Source organism: Rhinoderma darwinii, chromosome 9 (genome assembly GCF_050947455.1).
Source record: "Rhinoderma darwinii isolate aRhiDar2 chromosome 9, aRhiDar2.hap1, whole genome shotgun sequence".
Classification (NCBI taxonomy): domain Eukaryota; kingdom Metazoa; phylum Chordata; class Amphibia; order Anura; family Rhinodermatidae; genus Rhinoderma; species Rhinoderma darwinii.
The window spans coordinates 11160683-11175247 of NC_134695.1; the positions used below are offsets into that span (position 1 = coordinate 11160683).

At 45.4% G+C, this 14565-nt stretch overlaps 1 protein-coding gene across 1 annotated transcript in view; it reads right to left on the reverse strand.

Moving 5' to 3' along the window:
• Positions 1 to 14565, reverse strand: part of DNAJC4 (DnaJ heat shock protein family (Hsp40) member C4) — a 70601-nt gene that overhangs the window by 55181 nt on the left and 855 nt on the right. The window lies entirely within an intron of this gene.

Sequence of the window (14565 nt, forward strand, 5' to 3'; positions counted from 1 at the left end):
GACAATTATCTCAAAGGCTATTTAATGGGCTGCATGGACTATTCCCTCGTTAATCCATCATCAATTAAGCAGGTAAAAGGTCTGGAGTTGATTGCAGGTGTGGCATTTGCATTTGGAAGCTGTTGCTGTGAACTCACAACATGAGGTGAAATCCATCAGAGAGATGGCACAAATGTTAGGAGTCGCCAAAGCAACAGTTTGGTACATTCTTGAAAAAAAAAAAGAGCCCACTGGTGATCACGTGATCTCAAAAAGGCCTGGACGTCCACGGAAGACAACAGTGGTGGATGATCGCAGAATCCTTTCCATGGTGAAGAAAAACCCCTTCACAACATCTGCGCAAGTGAAGAACACTGTCCTGGAAGTAGGTGAATCAGTATCTACGTCTACCATAAAGAGAAGACTTCATGAGAGCAAATACAGAGGGTTCACCACAAGGTGCAAACCATAAATCAGCCTAAAGATCAACCTGTACGAGAATCATGGGATGAAGAAGGCTTGGAACGGCTCATGATCCAAAGCACACCACATCCTCTGTAAAACATGGTGGAGGGAGTGTGATGGCATGGGCATCCATGGCTGCCAAATGCACAGGGTCACTAGTGTTTATTGATGATGTGACTGAAGACAGAAGCAGCCGGATGAATTCTGAAGTGTTCAGGGATAAACTTTCTGCTCAGATTCAACCAAATGCAGCAAGGTTGATTGCACGTCGCTCCGCAGTACAGATGGACAATGACCCAAAACTTAGGGTCTGTTCACACGTAGTCAACAAAAACGTCTGAAAATCCAGAGCTGTTTTCAAGGAAAAACAGACCCTGCTTTTCAGACGTTTTTTTACCAACTCGCATTTTTCGTGGCGTTTTCGCGGCGTTTTTTACGTCCGTTTTTGGAGCTGTTTTCATTGGAGTCTATGAGAAAACAGCTCCAAAAACGTCCAAAGAAGTGTCCTGCACTTCTTTTGATGAGGCTGTATTTTTACGCGTCGTCGTTTGACAGCTGTCAAACGACGACGCGTAAATAACAGGTCGTCTGCACAGTACGTCGGCAAACCCATTCAAATGAATGGGCAGATGTTTGCCGACGTATTGTAGCCCTATTTTCAGACGTAAAACGAGGCATAATACGCCTCGTTTACGTCTGAAAATAGGTCGTGTGAACATACCCTTACTGTGAAAGCAACCCAGGCTTTTTTTTTAAGGCAAAGAAGTGGAATATTCTGCAATGGCCAAGTCAATCACCAGATCTTAACCCGATCGAGCTGCATTTCACTTGCTTAAGACAAAACTTAAAGAGACTCTGTCACCAGATTTTGCAACCCCTATCTGCTATTGCGATAGGCGCTGCAATGTAGATTACAGTAACGTTTTTATTTTTAAAAAACGAGCATTTTTGGCCAAGTTATGACCATTTTCGTATTTATGCAAATGAGGCTTGCAAAAGTACAACTGGGCGTGTTGAAAAGTAAAAGTACAACTGGGCGTGTATTATGTGCGTACATCGGGGCGTGTTTACTACTTTTACTAGCTGGGCGTTGTGTATAGAAGTATCATCCACTTCTCTTCACAACGCCCAGCTTCTGGCAGTGCAGATCTGTGACGTCACTCACAGGTCCTGCATCGTGTCGGCACCAGAGGCTACAGTTGATTCTGCAGCAGCATCAGCATTTGCAGGTAAGTAGCTACATCGACTTACCTGCAAACGCCGATGCTGCTGCAGAATCATCTGTAGCCTCTGGTGCCGATGTGTCCTCGCTCGTCTGACACGATGCAGGACCTGTGAGTGACGTCACAGATCTGCACTGCCAGAAGCTGGGCGTTCTGAAGAGAAGTGGATGATACTTCTATACACAACGCCCAGCTAGTAAATGTAGTAAACACGCCCCGATGTACGCACATAATACACGCCCAGTTGTACTTTTACTTTTCAACACGCCCAGTTGTACTTTTGCAAGCCTCATTTGCATAAATACGAAAATGGTCATAACTTGGCCAAAAATGCTCGTTTTTTAAAAATAAAAACGTTACTGTAATCTATATTGCAGCACCTATCTGCTGCAATAGCAGATAGGGGTTGCAAAATCTGGTGACAGAGCCTCTTTAAAGAGGCTCTGTCACCACATTATAAGTGCCCTGTCTCCTACATAAGGAGATCGGCGCTGTAATGTAGGTGACAGTAATGCTTTTTATTTAAAAAAACGATCTTTTTTCACAACGTTAGGAGCGATTTTGGTTTATGCTAATGAGCTTTCTTAATGCCCAAGTGGGCGTACTTTTACTTTTGACCAAGTGGGCGTTGTACAGAGGAGTGCATGACGCTGACCAATCGGCATCATGCACTCCTCTCCATTCATTTACACTGCACTAGCTATATAGTTATATCACTATGTGCAGCCACATACACACACACTAACATTACTACAGTGTCCTGATAATGAATACACATGACCATCCAGCCTGGACGTCATGTGTACTCAGAATCCTGACACTTCTGAATCTTTTTTGTGAGATTCCGGCAAGTGAAACCAAATCTCGCGAGATCACGGAGCTAAATGAGATTTGGTTTCACTTGCCGGAATCTCACAAAAAAGAGTCAGAAGTGTCAGGATTCTGAGTACACATGACGTCCAGGCTGGATGGTCATGTGTATTCATTATCAGGACACTGTAGTAATGTTAGTGTGTGTGTATGTGGCTGCACATAGTGATATAACTATATAGCTAGTGCAGTGTAAATGAATGGAGAGGAGTGCATGATGCCGATTGGTCAGCGTCATGCACTCCTCTGTACAACGCCCACTTGGTCAAAAGTAAAAGTACGCCCACTTGGGCATTAAGAAAGCTCATTAGCATAAACCAAAATCGCTCCTAACGTTGTGAAAAAAGATCGTTTTTTTAAATAAAAAGCATTACTGTCACCTACATTATAGCGCCGATCTCCTTATGTAGGAGACAGGGCACTTATAATGTGGTGACAGAGTCTCTTTAAGGCAGAAAGACCCACAAACAATCAACAACTAAAGACAGCTGCACTAAAGGCCGGGCAAAGCATGACAAAGGAGGAAACCCAGCGTTCAGTGATGTAAATGGGTTCCAGACTCCAGGCAGCTATTTCCTGCATAGGATTCTCTACAAAGTACTAAAAAAAACACCATTTTATTTATGGTAATGTTAATTTGTCCAATTACTTTTGAGCCCCTGAAATGAGGAGGCTGTGTAGAAATATGGTTGAATGTTTCACAGGATATTTTTGTTCAACCCCTTAAATTAAACCTGAAAGTCTACACTTCAATTGCATCTCAGTTGTCTCATTTCAAATCCAATGTGGTGGCATGCAGATCCCAAATCATGAGGATTGTGTCACTGTCCAAATAATTCTGGACCTAACTGTATTACCCAAGACCCATCAGGTTGTATATGAATCCTTATCTGGAGGCAGTCTGAAATAGGGAAAACAACGCGTACAGTTTGTCTATTATAAGATAGAGATCAATCACTGACTAGTGGACGGAGGATTGCCTCAAGGCTCATAAGTCGCAGAACTTGCTGTAGCTGATTTCCAAAGTGCGCTGTGTGCAGCTGTGAAGAGAGCGAACAACAAGCAGTCATGTGGTTTTACTGCAAAATTTTTCAAATGATTAAGGCTTCGTTCACATCTGCGTTGGGGTCCCATTCTGAAGTTCCTTCGGAACAGAACACTGTTTTTCCCATTGAAATCAATGGGCAGATGTTTGGAGGCGTTCTGCTTCCGATTTTTGGCTGTTTTTCAGCCGTTTAAGGCCCGAAAAACGTCCGAAAATAAGCCGTGTGAACATACCCTAACACTGAAGGTTTTACCAGAGAAACGCAACTCAATATTTATTGCCCAGATTCTGCCGTTTTTACAAATATCTCACATGTGGCCCTAGTGTGCTACTGGACTGAAACACCGGCCTTAGAAGCTAAGGAGCACCTCGTGGATTTCAGAGCCAGAAGCAAAAAAGCACCTAGAGGATTTTGGGGCCTTCTTTTCATTAGAATATATTTTAGGCACCATATCAGGTTTGAAGAGGTCTTGTAGGACCAAAACAGTGGAAACACCCCCAAAAAGTCACTATTTGAAAAACTACACCCCTCAAGGAATTTATAGAGTGGTATAGTGAGCATTTTTACCCCACAGATTTTTTTCTGAACTTAGTGGATTTAGACCGTGAAAATGAAAATTTTTCTTCCACTTACGGCAATACCCCGTATGTGGTAATAAACTGCTGTTTGGACATACGGCAGAGCTCAGAAAGGAAGGAGCGTCTTTGGGATTTTGGAGCTCAAGTTTGCAGGAATGATTTTCGGATGCCATGTCGCATTTGCAAAGCCCCTGAGATACTAAAACAGTGAAAACTCCCCCAAAAAAAGTGACCGTATTTGGGAAACTACAGACCTAAAAGAGTTTATCCAGGGGTATAGTGAGCATTTTGATCCCCCAGTTTTTTTGCTGAATTTAGTGGAATTAGGCCGTGAAAACTTCCATAGTTTGTTTTTTTTAGTTTGTTTTTTTTTACGGCGTTCATCGTGCACTATAGATGACATATTTACATTTAGTCTGCGGGTCGATGCGATTACGACGATACCATATGTATATAGGTTTTTCATGTTTTACAGTGTTTGCACGATAAAATCACGGTTTTAAAAAAAATATTTTGTTTTTGTGTCACCATATTCTAAGAGCCATAACTTTTTTTATTTTTCCATCAATAAATCTGTGTGAGGGCTTGTTTTTGCAGAACAAACTTTAGTTTTTATTGGTACCATTTTTATGTACATGCGACTCTTTGATCCTTATTTATCACATTTTTGGGGGGCTGAGGTGACTAAATATAGCGATTCTGGTCACCGTGCAGGATAAAAAACATAATATTTTTATAGTTCAGGCCGTTACGGACGCGGCGATATCAATTATGCATAGTTTATTTTTTCTAATAATAAAAGTAATTTATAGGGGGAAAAAGGTCGATTTTTAATTTTATTACTTGGAACTTTTACTTTTTTTATTTTATAATTTATTTTTTACTCGGGATTTGGAGATCCAACTGTTGGATCGCTGTTATATTACCATGCAATACTTGTGTACTGCAGGGTATCACACCTGTCAATTTCACACTGACTGGCAGGACCTAATCGCCTCCCGTAGATTGCAGACCCGGAGGCCTTTGTTAGGCCTCTGGTTGCCATAGCAACAATCAGCACCCAGCAATCGCGTAGATGCCGATGTTCTAACTCCTTAAACGCGGCGGTCGCTATTGACCGCCGCATTTTAGTGGTTAATCGCCGTGATCGCGGCTGTGATCCCACCCGATGTCTTCTGTCAGTACAAAGGCTGCTAGTAGCAGCCAGTACTGTCAGATGCCGGGCTACAAGAAATGCCGATGCGCTCCGTTAGGAGCACACGTAGATTAACGGGCTGCAGGCACAAGGACCGGCGCTGACTTGGACCCCCACCAATACAAACTTCTGACATGTCAGAAGTTTGTCGAACGTTTAGCTACACTTTAAGAATATTATCTCGAGCTTCACGCTTTGGTACAAAACCCACTTGAACCCGGATGGACCAGCGAGCCCAAGAACCCACCTAGTCTATGTGCTATAAGCTTTGCATACATCTTAGCATCAGTATTTATGAGAGAGATCGGTCGATAATTAGCACAATGTTGCGGATCCCTACCCTCCTTCGGAATGCCCGCGATATGAGCCTGTAAAAATGAAGCCGGAAATTAAGGATGTTCAGATATTGAGTTAAACGACTCCAGCAACGGTGGCACCATCTCCTCCACTAATGTGTGGTAAAAACTCGCCGTATACACATCAGGCCCCGGGCTCTTTGCTGCTGGCAGGGCTTTAATAACCGGAGATAACTCCTCCCCAGTAAAAGGCGAATCCAACGCCATAGCGTCTTCTCGGGTAGGCAATGCAGTATCCTGTATATATTCGGACAAAGATATCAACGGCTCTGGTGGGACATTGCCGGTACATGGCGGGGATAAATTGTATAACAAGGAGTAATAGGCACAAAAGGATGATGATATATTTTCGTCTTATACGCCAATTCCCCTGACCCCTGTCTAATGGAAGGTATAAAAGAAATAGCAGCCCTATCCCTCTTCACTCTTGATAACACCTTACCCGCCTTATTACCCCATTCATAATAAAAGCGCGAACAAACCTGACGAAGCCTAGAACCTTTCTTATCTAAGAGAAGCTGAATGTCATGGCGCGTTCTTGTCAGCTCCCTAAGCGTAAGTTCCTGTAACGTCTGCTTGTGCTGAGATTCCAAAGCCTGTAACTGTGTTAGAAGAGTATTAAGCTGTACACCCTGCTCCCTCTTAATACGAGAACCATGCTTAATCAGAACTCCTCTAAGAACACATTTAAGAGCCTCCCATTTAACTGCTGGATCAGTAGTGTCACGGACATGCTCCGCCTGAAAATTCTCAACCATCTTCCTCATTTCCAACATACACAAGGAATCCTTTAATAAAGATTTGTTGAGACGCCAGGTGAATTCCCTACGCCGTTGTGTGGAAAAGCGTAGAGCGCAATACACCGGAGCATGATCCGATAAAAACACATTACCTATAGAGGAATCAACCACAACAGAAAGTAAACTATGATGAACCACAATCAAGTCTACTGTAGGAGTTATGTGCAAACGAAAAAAAAGACTAGTCCCTATCCTCTGGATGAGATAAGCGCCACGCATCACATAATTTCATATCCCTGAGCATCTTCCTCAATTTATTCAACTTATTATAAGCCGAGGATGTCCGACCTGAAGAAGTATCAATTAAAGGGTTAATGGCCAAATTAAAATCTCCACACAAAATCGGAGTACCTGAAGAAAAAGGCACTCAATTAGTCTAACATTTTAAGGAAAAAAGCGACTTGATTAGTATTGGCAGCATATACATTGGCAACCGTAACCATACGATCACCATATTCACATTTAAATAAAAATATATCTTGCTGCCGCATCCATGAGGGAATCTACCACCTTACCCTGGAAGGATTTGTGCAAAAATAGAGACCCCTCTAGTCTTACCAATCGTATTACTACAATGATAACCTGTCGGGTAATATTTGTTTTTAATTATCGGCATGTGGTCAGTGTGGACAGGGGCGGACATACCGCATGTGCAGCCGGTGCAGCTGCACAAGGGCCCCGCGTGGGAAGGGGGCCCGTTCCTCTGCTGGCCGACTCAGTTCTCAGCTGCGCGATGCTGAGGACTGAGACAGAGGCCCGTGGACCACTGGCGTAGCTATAGGGGTCGCAGCGGTCGCAATTGCGACCGGGCCCCGAAGCCAGGGGGGCCCACGGCCCCCCGCACCACATCAATAAAAAGTTACTATAGTAACTCGGGCCGCGGGCCCCTGTTACTATAGTAACATACTTTACTTACCTTCCTGGTTCCGGATCGCAGCGGAGGTCCTGACGTCAGGCGCTGTGCGCAGCGCATGACGTCACAGCGCTATGCCGCCGCGCACAGCATCGAGACTACAGAACTCCCGCCGCGGCCGAAGAGGAAGGTAAGATAGCCCTGACTGGCGGGGTCCGACTCCTGGGACCCGCCAATCAGCTGTTTTGAAGGGGCCGCAGCACTCGTACGAGAGCTGCTCCCCTTCATTCCTGTCACTTCATTCCGGTCACACTGTGAATCGGTTTCGGCGATTCACAGTGTGGGCGAGTAGTGAAATGAAGGGGAAGCAGCTCTCGTACGAGTGCTGCGGCCCCTTCAAAACAGCTGATTTGCGGGTCCCGGGCGACACATCAGCTATTGATGGCCTATCCTGAGGATAGGCCATCAATGTTTAGGGACTGCACAACCCCTAAGCCTACGATGTAGCAGGCTTAGGGGGCCCATGAGACAGGATCACAGATTGTGTGATGCTGTCTGCTGGGCCCTGTATCTAAGCCAATCACATGGTAGGCTTAGATACATGGCCCATGCGTGATCCTGTCTGCTGGGCCCTGTATCTAAGCCTACCACACTGTAGGTTTAGATACAGGGCCCCAGCACACAGTAATCTTATACTGTATAAGATTACTGTCTGCTGGACCCTGTATCTAAGCCTACCTTGTGGTAGGCTTAGATACAGGGTCCCACAGACAGTATCACACATGGGCCCTGTATCTAAGCCTTAGGGTATGTGCACAGACACTAATTACGTCCGTAAGTGACGGATGTATTTCGGCCGCAAGTACCGGACCGAACACACTGCAGGGAGCCGGGCTCCTAGCGTCGTACTTATGTACGACGCTAGGAGTCCCTGCCTCGCTGTGGGACAACTGTCCTGTACTGTAATCATGTTTTCAGTACCGGACAGTTGTCCGGCAGCGAGGCAGGGACTCCTAGCGTCGTACATAACTATGATGCTAGGAGCCCGGCTCCCTGCAGTGTGTTCGGTCCGGTACTTGCGGCCGAAATACGTCCGTCAATTCCGGACGTAATTAGTGTGTGTGCACATACCCTAACACACGTGTTACTAATCATTTTTTGTGTGTTTTCTTACAGGTTCGGTCGTTGGACTACGGCGGATTCCAGGACTACTTCGATGACAGCTTTTTTTTTTATTAATAAAATGGTTAATGAGGGTTGTGTTTTTTTTTTTTATTTCAATAAAATATTTTTTCTATGTCTTTGTGGTTTTTTTTAAACTATATTACTACCGCCTTAGTAATGGCCGCCGGCTGATTGACAGCATCCATTGCTAAGGCAGGGCTTAGTGTTAGCCGGTGCAGAGGCTAACACTAACCCCCTTTATTACCCCGGTACCCACCGCCACCAGGGGTGCTGGGAAGAGCCGGGTACGATCCAGTACCTGACCATCTGTAGTGATGGTCGGCCACTGGGGTGGCCGCAGGCTGGTATTATCAGGAGGGGAAAGGCCAGATACAGTGGCCCTTCCTACCCTGGTGATGCTAGGCTGCTGCTGCTTTATTGTATCTGGCTGGTTATGAAAATGGGGGGGACGCCACGTCATTTAAAAAATAATTGGAAAGAACGATGTCGGGTCCCCCCCAATTTTCATAACCAGCCAGATACAACACAGCAGCAGCAGGCAGCATTACAAGGGTGGGAAGGGCCACTGTTTTTGGCCTTCCCCAGCCTAATACTACCAGCCTGCGGCCACCCCGGTGCCTGCCCGTCACTACAGCTGGTCGGGTACTGGTTTGTACCCGGCTCTTCCCAGTACCCCTGGTGGCGGTGGGTACCGGGGTAATAATGGGGGTTAGTGTAGACTCTGCACCGGCTAACATTAAGCCTCGCCTTAGTAATGGAGGTTGTCAATCAGCCAGCGGCCATTACTAAGGCGGTGATAATAAAGTTTAAAAAGATACAAGCACATAGAAATTTTTTTTATTGAAATAAAAACACAACCCTCATTAACCATTTTATTGAGAATAAAAAAAACGCCGTCATTGAAGTCCTCGTATCCGAAGTCCAACAACCGAACCTGTAAAAAAAACACAAACACACAAAAATAATCAGTAACACATAAAGAAGCAAAATTATTATTCTTACCTTTCCTGGGTCCAGCGCTGGAGCCGCAATGTCAGCGAGCTGGGCCCTGTATCTAATCCTATCATGTGTGATACAGTCTGCTGAGCTGTGTATCTAATCCAATCATGTATGATACTGTGCTGGGCCCTATATCTAATCCGATCATGTGTGATACTGTCTGCTGAGCCACTGTATCTAATCCTATCATGTGTGATACTGTCTGCTGAGCCACTGTATCTAATCCTATAATGTGTGGTACTGTCTGCTGAGCCACTGTATCTAATCCTATCATGTGTGATACTGTCTGCTGAGCCACTGTATCTAATCCTATCATGTGTGGTACTGTCTGCTGAGCCACTGTATCTAATCCTATCATGTGTGGTACTGTCTGCTGAGCCACTGTATCTAATCCTATCATGTGTGATACTGTCTGCTGGGCCACTGTATCTAATCCTATCATGTGTGATACTGTCTGCTGAGCTGTGTATCTAATCCTATCATGTGTGATACTGCCTTCTGAGCCACTGTATCTAATCCTATCATGTGTGATACTGTCTGCTCAGCCACTGTATCTAATCCTATCCATAGTTTATAGGGTCGTAGTGCTATAGATATGCTATGCTGTCTCCTATACACACACTTTTTTTTGGGGCGGACACATATGTATTGGGGCTATTTCCCGGACATTTTAAGCCCTGAGGGTATGTTCACACGGCAGCGTCTGTTACGGCTGAAATTACTGTGCTGTTTTCAGGAGAAAACAGCACCGTAATTTCAGCCGTAATGGCATGTGCAGGCGTCTTTTGCTGCGTCCACTACGGAAGTAATTGAAGCTGGTTTTCCATGGAGTCCATGGAAAACGGCTCCATTTACATCTGAAGAAGTGACAGGCAGTTTTTTACGCGCCGCCTTTCGACAGCGGCGCGTAAAAAAAAATGACCATCGGCACAGAACATCGTAAGACCCATTCAAATGAATGGGCAGATGTTTTCCGACGCTTTTGAGCCGCATTTTCGGATGTAATTCAATGCTAAAACGCCCAAATTACGTCCGTAAATAGTGTGTGTGTGAACCCAGCCTTAGTGACGCCCCGGCTGCTAGTGCTGCATTGTTGGGTCACTTAGGAGACCCAGCGATGCAGCTGAAAGCGGACCGTCGGCCATGAGAAGTTTGCGGGGTGGGGGGGGGGGGGGCCCTGGCACATTATCTGCACAGGGGCCTTTTGCAGTCTGTGTCCGCCACTGAGTGTGGAAGTGGGTTTCCTACAAACAGAGAACCTGGGTTTTACGTTTATGAAACGCATACAAGATCTGCTACCTCTTCTCTGGAACATTAAATCCCTTTACGTTCAGGGAAGTAATAGTAAAATCAGCCATTATCCAAGAACGCAAAGGAATCCAAGATTTGACCAGCTAATAAACTTGAACCGGTCGGACCAGTCGCCGCGATGCCCAGCCGAACACAAATTACATAAATTCTCCACTTCAAATGCCCCTTATACTTTGCTAGAAAATAAATCAGCATAACATAAATGAAAAAAAAAACAACATAAAGACAAGCAAAACATCCTGTCCAGAAAAACTATTATTACGTCCCTCCAAGCACTCGTATCACTCGTGAGAACCCGAGGAGTCTCAGTGAAAATCCTATGTGGGCAACACAGAAGACTACTGTCAAACAGAAAAAATCCACTCAGAACAGTAAGATTCAAGTATGGGCCTACACTCCTCAGCCTACCATACCACTGCAACCTGAAAAAAGTGCAATAAAAATACATTTAAAGAAACAAACCTTCATAACAATGAAAATATCAAGATAGGGGATGCAAACGAGCCGCATAGGGGTCCTCAGAAACGCCTTCACACCTTAAAAACGAAGAGTCCAGCACTAAACCCGAGCAGAATCGTTAATTCGATATACAGTGAAGGAAATAAGTATTTGATCCCTTGCTGATTTTGCAAGTTTGCCCACTGTCAAAGACATGAACAGTCTAGAATTTTTAGGCTAGGTTAATTTTACCAGTGAGAGATAGATTATATATATAAAAAAAAAAAAAATCACATTGTCAAAATTATATATATTTATTTGCATTGTGCACAGAGAAATAAGTATTTGATCCCTTTGGCAAACAAGACTTAATACTTGGTGGCAAAACCCTTGTTGGCAAGCACAGCAGTCAGACTTTTTTTGTAGTTGATGATGAGGTTTGCACACGTTAGGGTATGTTCACACGGCCTATTTACGGACGTAATTCGGGTGTTTTTGCCCCGAATTACGTCCGAAAATAGCGCCTCAATAGCGCTGACAAACATCTGCCCATTGAAAGCAATGGGCAGACGTTGTCTGTTCACACGAGGCGTAATTTACGCGCCGCTGTCAAATGACGGCGCGTAAATAGTCGCCCGCGTCAAAGAAGTGACCTGTCAAGGACTCCCAATTCGGCAACGTTATATTGGGCAAGCCTAAGGCCCGTAAAATACCTGGAAGATCTGCATAAGCGGACAACGTAACAGCTTTGTCCTCAAGCCGCACATGGAGAGCAAAGGGAAATCCCCAACGATAGGGAATACCACGTTGCTGCAAAATAGATAAGAGGGGTCTCATCAAACCTCTCTGCCGAAGCGTTCTCCTCGCCGAATCCGGGAACAGAAGTAGCTTTGCTCCACCAAAATCTAACTCATTCTGCAATCTCGCTTTCTGCATAATACTCTCCTTCAAGCCGTAATAGTGAATATGACGTCACACGGTCTCGAAGAATCAGCGCTCTTTGGTCTCAGAGCTCTGTCTGCTCTATCAATTTCAATATGGGTATCCTCAGGGCGGTTGAGTAAGGAGTTAAAGATACCCGCCAGTGTAGGAATCAGATATGGAGTACACGTTGCTTCCGGCAAGCCCCTAATCCGTATATTATTTAGACGATTTCTAATCTCTAAATCATCCAATTGCGACTGAAGTTGGAGATGCTGTGAAGTGGACACATTCTGAGCCTCCTTTAGTAATTGAATGGAAGCAGACAGACTCTTGCAGTGACTCCAGTTTCACAACTTTAGATTGCAGAGTAGAAATCTCCACTTTTACCACATGTAAGTCAACGTCTCCACGCCATTTTAAGTGACGTGCCGAAACGTCCATATCTTGCTTTGAGGGAAGAAGCGCCAATAGTGCCTGCAACTCCGGGTGATCCCTCAGAGTCTGTGCAGCAATGTCTGGCGTTGGCAAGTCCACCAGCGGGTCCCCCTGGAAAGAAGGCAATGGAGAAGACACCTCAATCGCAACCCCCCGAGTTCTCAGAGGTTAGCATGTAACTGGGAGTACACCCCCATCATCCGAGGATGAGGCTTCAGTATCAGTCCTAGCAGTAACCGATGCATTAAGGATCTGAGATGGTGTCTGCAGGAATAATCTCCCAGGCAAAGCAGCATAGTCCAAATGAGCCTCCTCTCCTATATCCCGCAGAAACAGATGGTCCGCCTCCGCACCATCCCCCTCCATGTCCTCCTCTCTCACCTCATCGTCTCTCAGCACATGGCGTCCGCCATCTTGACTCTGCCTCGTGCCACCCTGAGGTAAGTGTCACCTGCCATGATGGTCGGGCTAGTTTCCAGCACTGCTCCGGTTCCAGTGGATCCAGTCTTCCCCTCCAGCCGAGCGATCCGTGCAGGGATCAGCTCAGCACACACTGCCGGAGCATCCAGTAATGGCGGTGTCGCAGGTCTGTCCGACCCGGAGTCACTCTCTCCCTGGTCACAGAGCGGCTGAAAAAAATTCAAAATCGGGGTATCCGATCCCCCTGTCTGGGACCCTCTAGGGATCTTTTAAGTGCGGGTTTTCCCCATTATGCTGCAGGTTTGTCCCTTGAAAGCAGAGGCCTAAGCAGAGCACACCTCACACACGTCTGCTCTCCAGCGCGCCTTACCACGCCCCCCTCAATACCGTTATTTCATGTATTTCGGTACTAAGCTGTGCGGCCGCACAGCTAAGTATAGTAACACATGAATGTATGAGAGCGGGGCTGCGGCTGTGTAATACAGCCATTGCCACACTCCGGAGTCCTGACATGTGCGCGCGGTCAGGATAATGCAATGCGGCCGGCGCTGCACTAATGAGCGGCGGCACTGATGACAGAGAACATGGCAGGCGCACTGCAAAACACCCCCATGTTCTGTCTTCAGTGCCGGCGCCGCCGCTTATTAGTGCAGCACCGGCCGCATCACCTCATGCTGACCGCGAACGCACTTATTGTCAGGGGCGGGGAAATGTCTGTATTACACAGCCGCAGCCCCGCTCTATAACGACGGAGATCAGAGAAACCTCTCATCTCCGCCGTTATTCCCCTGAATGCTGCGATCAAAGCTGAACGCAGCATTCAAGAGGAAGTGAGAAGGGGGATGCCCCTTGGATCGCATCACAGAAATCCCTGTGACGCGATTGAGGGACATGCCATATATGGGAAGACAGCCCAGGGTCCATTGAAGGACCCCAGGGCTGTCTGAACATATTTCCTGTTGTTAGGGCATACTGAGGTATGTCCTAACAACTGCCTGTGTACTATCTGTGTATAGATCTATGCCAGTACATTAAAGTTTAAAAATAAAGTAAAATCATAAAGTAATATTAAATAAAAAAAATACACACACCTTTTTTTTTACAATAAACATTCATATAAGTCCCAATACATATTCGGTATTGGCACGGCCGTAATAACCTGCGCAACTATTTTTTTGCATCACTTATGATGTGTACGCTGGAAAAAAATAAAATAAAAACTGCTTTCTATCACTTATTGTGAGGCACGACGTGCGATGAATTTAACCTCCATGTGCCTCACATTAATAGTAATTTACCCCATCATGCACCTTACACATTAACCCATTATGACTGAGAAACATTATGGGGTTAATTACTATTATTGTGAGGCACGTGGAGGTTAAATTCATCATCACACCTCGCGCCTCACATCAGAAAATGGAAGAACTTATTTTTTTTATTACTATTGGCAAAGTATCATTTTGGTATCGAAATCTCAATACTAAA